General features: G+C 41.9%; 2 long non-coding RNA genes across 4 annotated transcripts in view; one reads left to right on the plus strand and one right to left on the minus strand.

The window, feature by feature from the left end:
* LOC106509390 (uncharacterized) overlaps positions 1 to 621 on the minus strand; it is a 149537-nt gene extending 148916 nt beyond the window's left edge. Inside the window, exon 1 of one of the 2 annotated variants that reach the window (XR_014837152.1) lies at positions 298 to 610. This is a non-coding gene — a long non-coding RNA (uncharacterized LOC106509390). Of the gene's footprint in view, positions 1 to 297 lie in introns of both variants that reach the window. The other variant, XR_014837153.1, reaches the window with a different exon arrangement.
* LOC102165168 (uncharacterized) overlaps positions 1 to 13433 on the plus strand; it is a 102261-nt gene that overhangs the window by 17994 nt on the left and 70834 nt on the right. The gene's annotated exons all lie outside the window — the stretch shown is intronic.

A 13433-nucleotide genomic window follows, 5' to 3' on the forward strand; every position in this document is an offset into this window, starting at 1 on the left:
AATGAGCGTACTCAGTTCTTTGATATGGAGAAAAATCTAAGATCCAACTTTTTATTCATCTGCCAGTCACCCCGGATCTTCTATCTTCTCTGAGTCAACTCTGTTCCTCAATACTTTTGTAAGGGGGTGGGGGGGGAACTTCTCTAGATGCTCATCTATGTATCAATTTGTATCTATGTCAATTTGGCTGCCTGTAATAGAAAGCTGAGCAGTGTAACGGAGCGTATTAGTGGTTTATTGCTGCATAGCAAAGTACCACAAACCTAGTGGTCCAAACAACATGCATTTTTAACTCACGGTTTCTATGGTTCAAGAGTCTGGGCATGGCTTGGCTGGATCCTCTGCGCACGGTCTCATAAGGCTGCAATGAAGGTATCAACAGGGCTGCATTCTCATCTGGGAGCTTGGCGGGGGAAGAATCCACGTCCAGGCTCACTCAGGTTGTTGGCAGAATATGTTTTCTTACAGTCTTCAATCCTAGATTAAAGACCCTGACATCTTAAGTTCTGAAGGCCTCTTGCTACTCCAAAGGTCACTCATAGTTCCTAGAAGCTCCCACAGTTTGTAGAGGCTTCCTGCAGTTCCTAGAAGCCTCCTGTAGTTCCTGGCCACTTGAGCTTTTCCAATATGGCTGTTAACTTAATTAATCAGCAAGGAGCGTCTCTAGAGCACATCCGTTAACAAGGCGAAGCCTTATATAACCTGATGTAATCATGGCGAGATGCCCATCATCTTTGCTGTATTCTATTGGTTAGAAGTAAGTCATGGGTCCCACCCACATTCAAGTTGGGTAGACGGGAACCCCAGGGCCACTCTAAAGTCTGTCACCACCACCAGGAAGGGGGCTTATTTTTTTCTTGGTAACAAGAAGCATGACACAGGGAGATGGAGTTGAGGGAGCATCATGACTTTGCCATCCATGTCCTTCTTCCTAATTTTACCATCGTTTATTCTTTTGATCATAAAACAGGTGCTGTTCCTTTAAGCTTTGCATCTCATGCAAAGAAGGAAGCACAGAAAAAAAACAAGACACATGCTCACTAAATATGTCTTTATCAGCAAAATAATAGAGTCCCAGCAGCCCCATCCCCACGCTTGAGCATTGCCTCTCATTGACCTCATCCTATCACCTGGCTTTTTCTATTGCTCAGGTCATTGGAAAATAGATATATTTTAATAAACAATATCCATAGGACCCCAAAGAAAAAGTAATACCTGCCATAAACATTTTCAACACATGGGACATGGGTTAAAGTTCCAGTGAGTGCCAGAGTATGAGTAAAGTTACAAAGCCTGCAGGAGAAAATTGATGAAAAACCCTTTGCACAGTGCCTGGCATATAACAGCATCTCGATCAATGTTGCCTCTTTTTTCCCTTCTCCTTCTTGTTTTCTGTGTTGCCCCCACCTCTGGGTTTGACCTTCAGAGCTAGGCACCCTGACGTACAAGCCAGTCTGCATTTGGAAAGTTGACGAGGAAAGTTGACGAGGAAAGAATGTAATAGCCATAGCTGGAGCCCTGCCAGGAGACCAGCAACTGCAACGCCCTTATTTGCTCCGGAGAGGAGCAGCTTGGAAACTTTTTATGAGATTCCAGAAGCAGCAAGGTCATCAGTTTTATAGCCATCCCGCTTCGTTTGTAAATACAGCCTTCGAATGAGAGTGATTGGGCTCCTTGACAAGAACAAGGCTGATACTGGCTTCTTTGGAACAGGGGACAATAAAGATATTATGTTCCCCTCGACTGAGAGGCCTGCTGAGTAACCTGAGACTCTCAACAAACAACAACAGCTCCATGGTGCCTTCAGAGAACTTGATTTCACAGTCAAGCCCTCGTGTGGGTCTGAGGCAGGTGATCTGATTTGTCAGGTCACAGGCGTGGCAACATGTGTTTACTATCATGCTCATTTTCCAGCCAGCTGCAAGCGTCTGGAGGAAAGCTTGTGGTCGGCGTGTTGGCTGTGATCAAGTCAAGGCTGAGGAGGAGGGCTGTGTCCTAGGCAGCCTCCGTGTGTTCCTGTCAATAGAAACCAGCTCCTCCAGGGGCACCTGGGCCTCTTTCTCTAATTGCTCACTGGACCATGGCTTTGACTGCAGCTGAATATTTACTAGGCAGGGCCCAGGAAACATGCTCCATCTGGCCAGTTGCCAGGGCAGGCTCTGATTGCAGCTGGCCATGGGGACAGGGTCACCCTCTCTTTGGGTTTCTTTTCTTTGGGCCATGAGGCTCGGAGGCAGAGACAACATGTGTGTGTCTGTTTGCGAGGATGGAGGGAAGGTATGGCCAGTGGAGGCAGGAAGGTGCAGAGATATTTTTCATGAATGGATGAAATTCTCCTTTATGGGCACAATTCCTCACACTTAATACATGTTTAATGAATATTTATTGATTGCCCATTTGTTTTATTTATTTCTCTCTTTTTTTTTTTTTAGGGCCACACCTGCAGCTTATGGAAGTTTCCAGACTAGGAGTTGAATTGGAGCTGCAGCTGCTGGCTGACACCACAGCCACAGCAACGTGGGATCTGAGCTGCATCTGTGACATCTGCTGCAGCTTGCGGTAATTCTGAATCCTTAACCCACTGAGTGAGACCAGGAACCCGAATGCTCATGTATACTAGTTGGGTTCTTAACCCACTGAGCCACAAAGGGAACTCCTTTTTTTTTTTTTTTTTTTTTTGTCTTTTTGCCATTTCTTGGGCCGCTCCGCGGCATACGGAGGTTCCCAGGCTAGGGGTCTAATCGGAGATGTAGCTGCCAGCCTATGCCAGAGTCACAGCAACGCGGGGTCTGAGCCGCATCTTTGACCTACACCACAGCTCACGGCAATGCCGGATCCTTAACCCACTGAGCAAGGGCAGGGATCAAACCTGCAACCTCATGGTTCCTAGTTGGATTCGTTAACCACTGCACCACGATGGGAACTCTGGGAACTCCTTTTTTTAAAATAAATTTTATTGGAGTGTAATTGACTTAGAAAGTTGTGTTAGTTTCAAGTATACAGCAAAGTAAATCAGTTATACATATCTTTTTTCTCAGATTGTTTCCCCATATAGGTTATACACAGTATTGAGTAGATAACCCTGTGCTATACAGTAGGTCCTTGTTACCTATCTATTGCATATATAGTAGTATGTATATGGCAATCCCAGCCCCCCTAATTTATCCCTCCTGCCCCATATTTCCCCGTTGGTAACCATGAATGTGGTTTCAAACTCTTTGAGTCTGTTTCTGTTTTATAAGTTCTTTTGTATCACTTTTTGTTAGAGTCTACATATTAGTGATCTCATATGATATTTGTCTTTCTCTGTCTGACTTATTCACTTAGTGTGATAATTTCTAGGTCCATCTGTGTTGCTGCAAATGGAGTTATTTCATGCTTTTTATGGCTGAATAATATTCCATTGTGTATATGTACCACATCTTCCTTATCCATTCCTCTGTTGATAGATATCCAGGTTGCTTCCATGTCTTGGCTATTATAAATACTGCTACAATGAACATTTGGGGGCATGTGTCTTTTCAAATTATGGTTTTCTACAGATAGATAGATGCCCAGGAGTGGGATTGTTGGATCAAATCATATGATAATTCTATAGTGAATGCCTATTTGTGGAAGAAATGAGTGATTTTCATCATTTAACTAGTGTTTATTGCATGTCTGTTATTTGCCAGAGCCTAAAGTTTGATGGCACAATGCAAAACTCAACAGACAAGATCTGAACTCTCCTAGAATTTGAATTTTGATGACAGGACAAAGGCAATAACAAATAAGTGAGCAAGATATTTAGAGTGATAATGCCCTATGGAAATGAAAACAGGATGAAGAGGAGTTGAGGGTTATTTTATACAGGGAGCCCTTCACTCCTAAGGAGATATTTGAGCTGAGACCTGAATGATGAGAAGGCACCAGTCATGAAATATCTGGGAATGTGTGTTCCTGGTAAGATGGAACACATTTCTGGGTGGTGGAAGGAAAACTGACCATAGGAGAGTGAGGAAAACAGTGTAAGGAGACAGAATAAGAGGTGGTGTGGAAAACAAGGTGTTAGATGGGAAGTCTGTCTATATTCAGAATAGGTGGCTTTCCAACCTTACCCAGGCACTCCTGGCAGCCAAGCATCTGTCCCCAAGGCAGGCAAATTGAAGTGGTGTTCTCTGAAGACATTGGATGGCCCTAAAGAAATGACTGCCCTGTTGAGGAATTTAGGGGATTCCCCCACTGTGATGGTATCATCCTGACTGATCACCCTAGAGGAATCCTGCTGGTTGGATCCAGACTCACCAGAGTACTCAAAGCAGCTATTGACTGCCTTTGCTGTAAATATGAACAATGAGGCTTTACTCAATGTGTGAACAGTACTTGCAACATAAATGAATGAATACTATTCCACATTAAATTTCTGGCCTATGAAAGTCTTGCTTAAAGACTGTCAGAGTTGGGGGGGGGGGTGGTTTCTTAGGAGCTGGAGAGGTCATTTGACTGTGAGCCGCATAGAGCCTGAAAGCTTTTAAAGTTACGTTTTTTTTTTCCCCCAAGCTAGGGTCTGAATTTGAGCCACATCCGCAATTTACACCACAGCTCACAGCAACACCAGATCCCTGACCTACTGAGAAAGGCCAGGGATCGAACCCATATCCTCATGTTTGAGTTCGTTTCTGCTGCACCACAACAGGAACTCCGAAGTTAGGGATTTTTTTTTCTTTAACATTATCTAGAAATGCACAGGATTGAAAGAGGAAGATGCTCAGTATATGTCTTTAAACTTTTGTTTCATTACTGAACTATAATGCCTGAAATAGTGTATGCATTAATATATGACATAAATCGGAGTTCCCGTCGTGGCGCAGTGGTTAACGAATCCGACTAGGAACCATGAGGTTGCGGGTTCGATCCCTGCCCTTGCTCAGTGGGTTAACGATCCGGCGTTGCCGTGAGCTGTGGTGTAGGTTGCAGACGCGGCTCGGATCCCGCGTTGCTGTGGCTCTGGCGTAGGCCGATGGCTACAGCTCCGATTGGACCCCTAGCCTGGGAATCTCCATATGCCGCGGAAGCGGCCCAATAAATAGCAAAAAGACAGAAAAAAAAAAAAGAATATTATAAAAAAAAATATATATGACATAAATCCTGAAATTAACCCTTTTTTTTTTTTTTTTTTTGGCTGTGCCTGTGGCATGTGGAAGTTCCCTGGGCCAGGGATCAAACTTATGACACAGCAGCAACCCGAGCCACTGCACTGACAACTCCGAATCCTTAAGCCGCTATGCCACAAGGGAACTCCTGCAATTAACCTTCAAATAGCATAATTATAGTGCATTGTACTTTTAAGCACTAAAAGTGTAACTTTATTAATATAGACAAAATGTAATTTTAATAAATATTTTAACATTTTAAAAAATTGTTATGAGCCCTGAGAAATGGAAATGGCCTAGACACCTGAATTGTCTGAATTGGAGTTTGAATCTACCCCAAAGCATCATTATACATTTTCTGCAGTTTCTTGGATGGCTCTCTTTCCACTTGCACTGAATTTCACTAGTTTCCCATTCAGAGGAAGTCCTTTCATCTGTGAACATGGGGAATCCTCATGTTGGACAGAGATAATAATGTGGACAACATTATCAGCCTACTGGAGGGAGAGCATCGGCCATCCTCTGTATTCTCTTGGGGCACTTTCTACATGGTAAGAGTAGTCCTGGGTAATAAAGACATGAAATAAAAACTGTATGAAATTGTAGGAAGTGAGAAATCTAGGAGGGTCAGAAAGGTGAAGGGTGGAAGGCTATTGCATGCCAAGAGAAGCCCTGACCTTTTCCTGAAACTCAATGCCAGCTATATGCTGAAAGCCTTCTGTAAAGACTTCCAAATGGACTTCTGCTGGCTTCCCCATCATTACTGCCAGTCAGTTAAAATCCTACCCATTTGTCAAGGTCCATCTAAATGTTCCATTTTCTTTAAAGCTCTCTTTGAATGCCCAGCTGGAAATAATCACCCTTTTCTCCATGTTCTCATGGTGCCCCGAATTCATTTTTTTCAATCTTTCTTTCTCTTTCTCCCCCAGCTCTGGTGGGCACTAATAGTTGTACCGTGCTTTATAATTCACAGAATGACTTTCATGTGCATTTTCTTATTTAGTTCTCAGCAACTCTATGATACTAAGCATAGGGACACTGAGGCCCAGAGATTTGAGGCTTTTGGTAGACTGGCATTATAAATTATGCCTGCAAGTCAGACAAAATCATCTGAGATATCTAACATGCAGTAGCCAAAGAATGCAGGGTTCTGTTAAGAGCTGGACAGAGAAGTCATTCACATAGCTTCAGATTCTATTACATTAAAATGTCTATAACATAAGATGGAAGAGATCTGAAGAGATCTCAGGAGCCAAAGAACACATGTCCTCTAATCAAGAGATCAGGCTGAGCTAGAGTTTCTGAGGTTGTGAGTAGACATTTGTGAGGCAGGATCAGAAGTTGAGTATACCTTGAGGTGTGACCATGGTGTTTTCGAAGTTGCAGGCTCATTGACATAACCTTTAAAAATAGAGTTCAGGATATCATATCAAAGATCGTGGTTTACCAGGATCTCTGATCACAAGCAATCCCAAGAATGCTGAGAGGGCAGCTCCCCTACTTCTTGGGATGATTTAATAGTTTTCTTAGTTTTTTTGTGGAAAGCACCACCCAGGGAGCCCATCTCATGTCCAGCCAAATAGCTGGAGGCAATTTCAGTTAGCAGGAGTATGATGGTCTTCCTTACTGGGCATGCATCTTTCATTGCCTGGAAGTTTGAGAATATATATAAACATGTTTCAATTAATCAAAACTATGGTCTAAATGTTTGTGTATTAAGAAAGAGTCAGGCCATATTTGGCATTCTTATACCTGTAATGTTTAAGAAAATTTGGCCTATTGAATACCCAATATTCTGTGATAATCTATAATGGAAAAAGAATCTGAAAAAGAAAGGATATCTCCCTATCCATCCATGTATCTATCTATCTATCTATCTATCTATCTATCTATCTATCTATCTATCTCTGAATCACTTTGTTCTGCAGTAGAAATTATCACGTTGTCAATCAACTATACTTCAATAAAGCTTTTGGGAGTTCCTGCTGTGGTGCAGTGGGTTAAGACTCCGAATGCAGTGGTTTAGGTTGCTTCGGAGGCACAGGTTCAATCCCCAGCCCAGCACAGTGGGTTAAAAGATCTTATGACACAGCTGTGGCATAAATCACAACAGTGGCTGGGATTCAATCCCTGGCCCAGGAACTCCCATGTGGCTTGGGGACATAAAAATTAAAAAAAAAAAAAAAAAAAGAAGAGGAAAAGAAGACAAAAAAGACAAAAAGTAATATTATTTCAGCTCTAATTTAAAATGAATAACTGAAAAATTATTGAGACACATCTTTAAATGGAAATTCATGTGAATCACATTTATAAGCATAATTTATTAGATTACCTATTTGGGAATATTTGTTGATCAACTGATATGCTTAAGATGAAAAACTGAATTTGTAAATGTAGCTTAAATTACTTGAAGGAATTCCATCACCTAACTTTACAAAGGTAAGCAAGCATTGATGAAAATCTCTTTAAAAGTGACTAAAAGGGGGATACTTAAAATTTGCTCGGCTTATAAATAGGAATAAAAAAGATCTGATACATAAAACCCAAGGAGAAAAAATATTTTAAAAATGTGTAACTTTAGTAAATTGACCATTAAGTTGAAAATCCAAGATAAACTTCTCAGTAGTCTTTTTAGTACACAGAACTCACTCTTAGGCATCAATATAATTTAGATTCACAGAGGTGACCTGTCCAAGGTCATAGCTAGTAAGTGGCACAGCTACAACTTCAACTCAGAGTCTAGATCCTGTATCTTTTGGTTGAACTCTGCCGTGCTTCGTGGTGGCTGCATTTTAAGTACTTTATGATAGCCCCTGCAATATTTTGCCTTGGATTTGGGTTATTTATCTGTGTCTTATTTTGACTACTCGCTTCTCCCAGGGTGCCAACACAGGGTCAGGCATGGGATGGAGGTGGGGGAACTTAATAAATGTATTGGATTCAAATGATTGGAGGCCATAAACAGCCTCTGAGAAAGGGTGGCTGGCTTAGGAGATGCATTTATGATGTCATCTCTCTGTGAGACTGTTTAACTCTATGAGGGTCTGAGTCTACAGCCCTGGACTCCAGGGGCCCAAGCTCTGATGGAGTGGATATGAACTAGCTCTATGCTGCCTGTGTTCTTTTAAGATAAATTCCATGGCTATCCTTCAGTGTCTTCCCACTGCTCAGGATAAAGACCAAAATCCTTTCTATGCTTCATGAGACAGTATGGTGCAGCCCAGGCCCGCCCTTCTAGACTTTTGCCCCACCTGCTCTGAGTACACGACCTTCATTTAGTTCCCTGGATACCAAGATCTTCCCCAGAGGAGGTCAGGTTTCTACACTGAACACTTAGAGCTTTCTGAACCTCTTCTTCACAGCACTTCCTAGAGATGGTAATTGTACATTTTTGTTTGCCTCTTTCCCCCGCCATTATGCCTGATGCACAGTAGAGGCTGAGTAAACGTAGGCACTTATTATTATTTTTAGTGTAAGCATTTAATAAGTGTCTGGGGGGGTGAATGAACGAATACAAAAGGATCGACTTTATGGTGATCATTTATACTGGCCTGATCTCCACTCAGCCAGGAAGGATTTTAGATGAAATCTTATCAGACAGATAGGGGACATGATGTCTGAGATTCCTTCCAGGCCAGTGAGCCTTTTGCTCCAGGAACGCTGTTTGTCACTTTGCTTTAGCCATTGCTTTTATCATTCTCATGGGGAACTGAATGTTTGTGTGTGTGTGTGTGTGTGTGTGTGTGTGTGTGTGACAGAGATAAAGAGAGACAGAGAAATAAAGAGACAGAGACGTGTGTGACAGAGAGACAAAGAGAGATGAGGGAGCAAAAGAGATTGCACTGGCACAAAAGCAGTGTGCCAGAAATGGCCCAGAAAGATCCCTGCAAACAACCACGGGCCCCCTTCTTGCCTCATTCAACCAAGTGAGATCTCACTTGGCAGGGAGTAGGCCCGCTTAAAAGTATTAGGTCCCTAACCATCAATGAATTTTGTATTTCTGAATAATAGGTTTATGATTAAACTCCTGTAACAGAAAGGCACTCTCTGTGAAGAATTCCAGTCTCGATGGGAAATTCCTGTTCTTTTGAATCCCTCTGCCCCTTTACTTTTTTTGTTTGTTTGTTTTTGTTTTTTGTCTTTTTGCCATTTCTTGGGCCGCTCCCGCAGCATTTGGAGGTTCCTAGGCTGGGGCAGGGCGGAGGGGGGGGTTGGAGCTGTAGCCGCCCTCCTACGCCAGAGCCACAGCAACACGGGATCCATGCCACATCTGCACCCTACACCACAACTCATGGCAATGCCGGATCCTTAACCCACTGAGCAAGGCCAGGGATCGAACCCGCAACCTCATGGTTCCTACTCAGATTCGTTAACCACTGAGCCACGACAGGAACTCTCTGCCCCTTTATTTTTTTAAATCTATGCCTCCAAATCCCTCAGATCACATCCGTGAGTGGGATGAGATGAAATTTTCTGATGACATGGAGATGCTTACCCACGAGGGTGAACCCATCCTGAAAGCTGTAGGAAAGGACACTGAAGAGCCCGAGGCTGGAAAGGCAGACAGATTCTCTAAAAATAGGCTGTAGGATCCCTGCTTTCTTCCTCAGGGAGATTGGTGCAATACTGACCTCTAGCTGGATGGAAAGAGTGAATTCAGCTGGTGCCTTCCACTCCGGTTGTTGAAAGCTGGCTGATCTGAAATGGAAAGAGAATATTTGGACGTCGTCTCTTCCCTAAGAATGTTTCCTGTATCCTGCCTGGCTTGGCTTCTCCTTCCCAAATAACAGCATCCTCATTTATATAGTATTCATGACATGCTAGGCATAACGAGTTCCCACATTGGCTCTAATTATTCCCAACGACCCTGGGAAGTAAGTGTTATTGCATCCATTTTTTCTGGCAGGAAAACTGAGGCTCAGAGGGTTTGGTAACTTGCTCAGCATATACTCTTAAGAGCTGGCTGAACCAGTATTCTAAGTCAGGTTTGTCAACTCCAAAGTCTGTCCTCCTCCTAACATTGAGTCTGGCAGAAACCCCAGGGGGGGTTGGTGTCTATTCCACTCCCCCGAGCCTGCTCTTTGGGAAATGTCTCTCAGTCACTGTGCTTATTTATTCTGCTTCTACCTGACTCATTCCTGTTTATATTCAGAAGCCAGGCAGAGTCTCCTTCCAGATACGTCAGTCCCTGTAAAAGCAACCAGCTGCCTCCCAGGCCCTTGACTTTCTTGGTGATAACATCTTTACTTCCACACACTGAGAGCTCTGTTTGAAGCCATCGGGTGACTGGTTAGTAGTGAATCAATGACACTAGCCAATAATGACCGAATATGGAACTTGAAAACCCTTAGTGGGGGTGGGAGGTTTGAAATGCCCAAGAAAATGTGATTCGGTTTTCTGTTTATCTTTCTCTGTGTTTTCAAGATGTTCCAGTTGAGATTTTTCTGGTTGATGGATGGGTTTCAAGCTAGCTGTTACAAAGGGATTGGGGGTAAAATATAAAAAAAGAGTTTTAGTATCACCTTGATGAAATGCTTGAGCTGAGCATGTGGGTACTGAGATGGGTGCAACAGGAGGAAGAGAAAAAAGAAGCAATAAAATTTTTGTTCTTTTAACAATCTGTTAGCTGATATAAGAACTACTACTACTTATGGGATGGGGTGTTTCAACTTATTATTGGGGTGGGGAGTTTCCCAGCATGTGTCTGGGTTCTTCTGTGGACATGGCTAAGATCTTTCAGTGGCTTTCAGGCTAATGGCCTTTGTCTGAATGGCTTTGTTCCTAAAGGCTTGCCTAAGGCAGTCTGATATGTTCCTATTAGGGAACAGTGTATACTTGACTTCACAGCATCTTATTTTTAAATTTTAAGCACTCATTTACCCAATGAATTAAAAAAAATCATATATTTCTCAGACATTTTTCACAAATAAAATACACTTGTTAAAAAATCAATTATCATATGCAGAATGCATTTTTTTTATTAACACTGCCATCTTTCTTCTGCAAGGCAGCAAATGCTTTTATTTATTTCATTTAACTTTCATTGTCCCACAGTGATGGAGTACACCCGCTCCCCGATGCTGGGCGACAGGCTAGATCCCATTCCATTCTATGAATGAGCTGTCATTTAGTTAATGAATCTCTCATTGTTGGGAACTTTGATTTTTTTAAATAACGTTTTGATATTATAAACATTGCTGCGATAAACTTCCTTGTCGGCATACAGGATTATTTCATTAGAATACATGTTCAGAAGTGGAGTTGCTGGGTCAGGAATGACAATTTCACTTCACGGTCAAATACATGGTCAAATTCCTCTTGTGAAACGTTACACTAACTTACATTTTACCCCTGCATGTGCCTTTTCCCCACACCTTCGTCATGTAAGAAATGACTTCTTAACCTACTGATAAGCAGTACAAGAACACCAATAAAGTTGGAGACTTTAAATGTGGTCCAGGAATCTCAATTTAGTGAAGCCATAGACAATAGGTAGGAGTGAGCATTCTGCAAGCCCCTGAGAAGACAGGCACTGGGAACACCAGTCACGGTCTGTAAGAAACCCACGGAGGGTGGGAGGATCAGACAGGAAAGAACAGATTGTGTCTGGAGAAGCAGTGGCAGATGGGTGTGGCTGGAACAAAGTGGATGATGGGAAGGGAGACAGACAGGTGTCAGATTAAGTGTAGGGATGAGTGTAGGGCGTTTGGATTTCTCTCTACAGGGTTGGGCCGTTCTGCTGGAGCAACATGGAGGCTCTCGAGGAGGAAAGTTAGGAATAGATGTGATTTTTGACAAATCATCCTGGTTCCATCTCCTCTTCATCCTTCTTCCTTTTATCATCCTTCTGCTCCTGCTTTCTATGGGAAGTAAGAAGAGAGGGTTGAGAAAATAAACAGTTGTTTGTGTCTGCATGTAGACATGTATTTACTCCCTACAATTAAAATTGGGGGATGGGTAGAGAGGGTTTTCCTTGTACTGACGTTCACGTGGAAACTTAGGATGCTTAGGAATAAAACAGAGGGCCAGCCAGAAGTGCCAATGACCTCATAAAGCAAAATTAACTATGTATTTCTGGTTTTCTTTTTTTATGGTTTGGTTTTTTGGTTTTCTTTTTTTGTTTGTTTTGTTTTGTTTTGTTTTGCTCTGGGACCAAAAAATGGAGATTGACTTTGGAAAAAAATTTCTGATTTGGCTTTTTAAATAAAACACATTTTTCAATTTGCACTTCAAGTTAATCAGTTTTAAACATGTTAAGTGAGTAATAGTCTGATCTTATGTTCCAGGAGATTAAATATAACACATTTACATTCTAGCTAAAGATAAATTAATGTTACATTTCATTTCTGCAAAAGTTGTTATGTTTGAACATTTAACAAGTTAGAGGTATAACAATAGGTATAACAATTAGTGAAGAAAGGGCAAACCAAAGGAAGGAGAGATGGGTAAGAAGTGATTGAAGAAAGAAGAGAAATTGGAAGGTTGACTGTGATTTTTCAAGACATTTCTTCTGAAGCAAAGTGCTCCTTTGAGCACTTTTTTCCCACCTCTTTGCATAAGCTGTTTAAAAAAATGCCAATTAGAGCATTCTCATAATTACATTAAATTCTGGTGTCTGTATCTTTGTAGTCCCTTCTTTAGGACCATGTAAAAGGAACTCAAGAGCCATAACTCTGGTCTCCAGCATGACATGTGACCAGAGTGGACGCCCATCCCAAACCTGGAGCCTCCACTTCATCCCTCAGTTCATAGCAGGTCTCCTCCTGGACCCTGGAGAGGAAATGACATCAGATCACAGCTATGAAAGTGCTCTGGGAGTCTGACAAATAATTCCTTACAGACGCAAGCCTTTTAAAAAATTACTATTCTTTTTTAGATTAATTTAACATAAATTGAGATACACACATGAGACTGTTGTCAGGAGAGAAATCTCCTGGTGACATATCACATCTCTTTCACATTGTCACCCATACAGAAGGAATCCCATAGCAGTATGTGCTGTGCCATTCTTGCTGTGCAGGGGACAACTGGTTTTCCTTAAATATCTCTGTTTTCAATTCTTCTAAAGCTACAGACCATACTTGTTTTGTTTCACATGTGTGCATTTTCTCCCTTAATAATTGAAACCAGGTTTATATGTGACTCTTTTGGTGCAGATAATTTTTGCTAATTGGTCTTCTAATGTCTTAGACATTGTCCAGGAGTTTTAGGGACACTCTTGTTTATAAATGAATACTAATAAAAACAATAGTGACATAATCATCATATTCAAGGATTTCTATTATGATTAATATTGTGTTT

This window comes from Sus scrofa, chromosome 2 (assembly GCF_054392235.1).
Source record: "Sus scrofa isolate SSC_HxYL_T2T_F1_AM1 chromosome 2, Sscrofa_HxYL_maternal_Yorkshire_Landrace_v2.0, whole genome shotgun sequence".
NCBI classification, from domain to species: Eukaryota; Metazoa; Chordata; class Mammalia; order Artiodactyla; family Suidae; genus Sus; species Sus scrofa.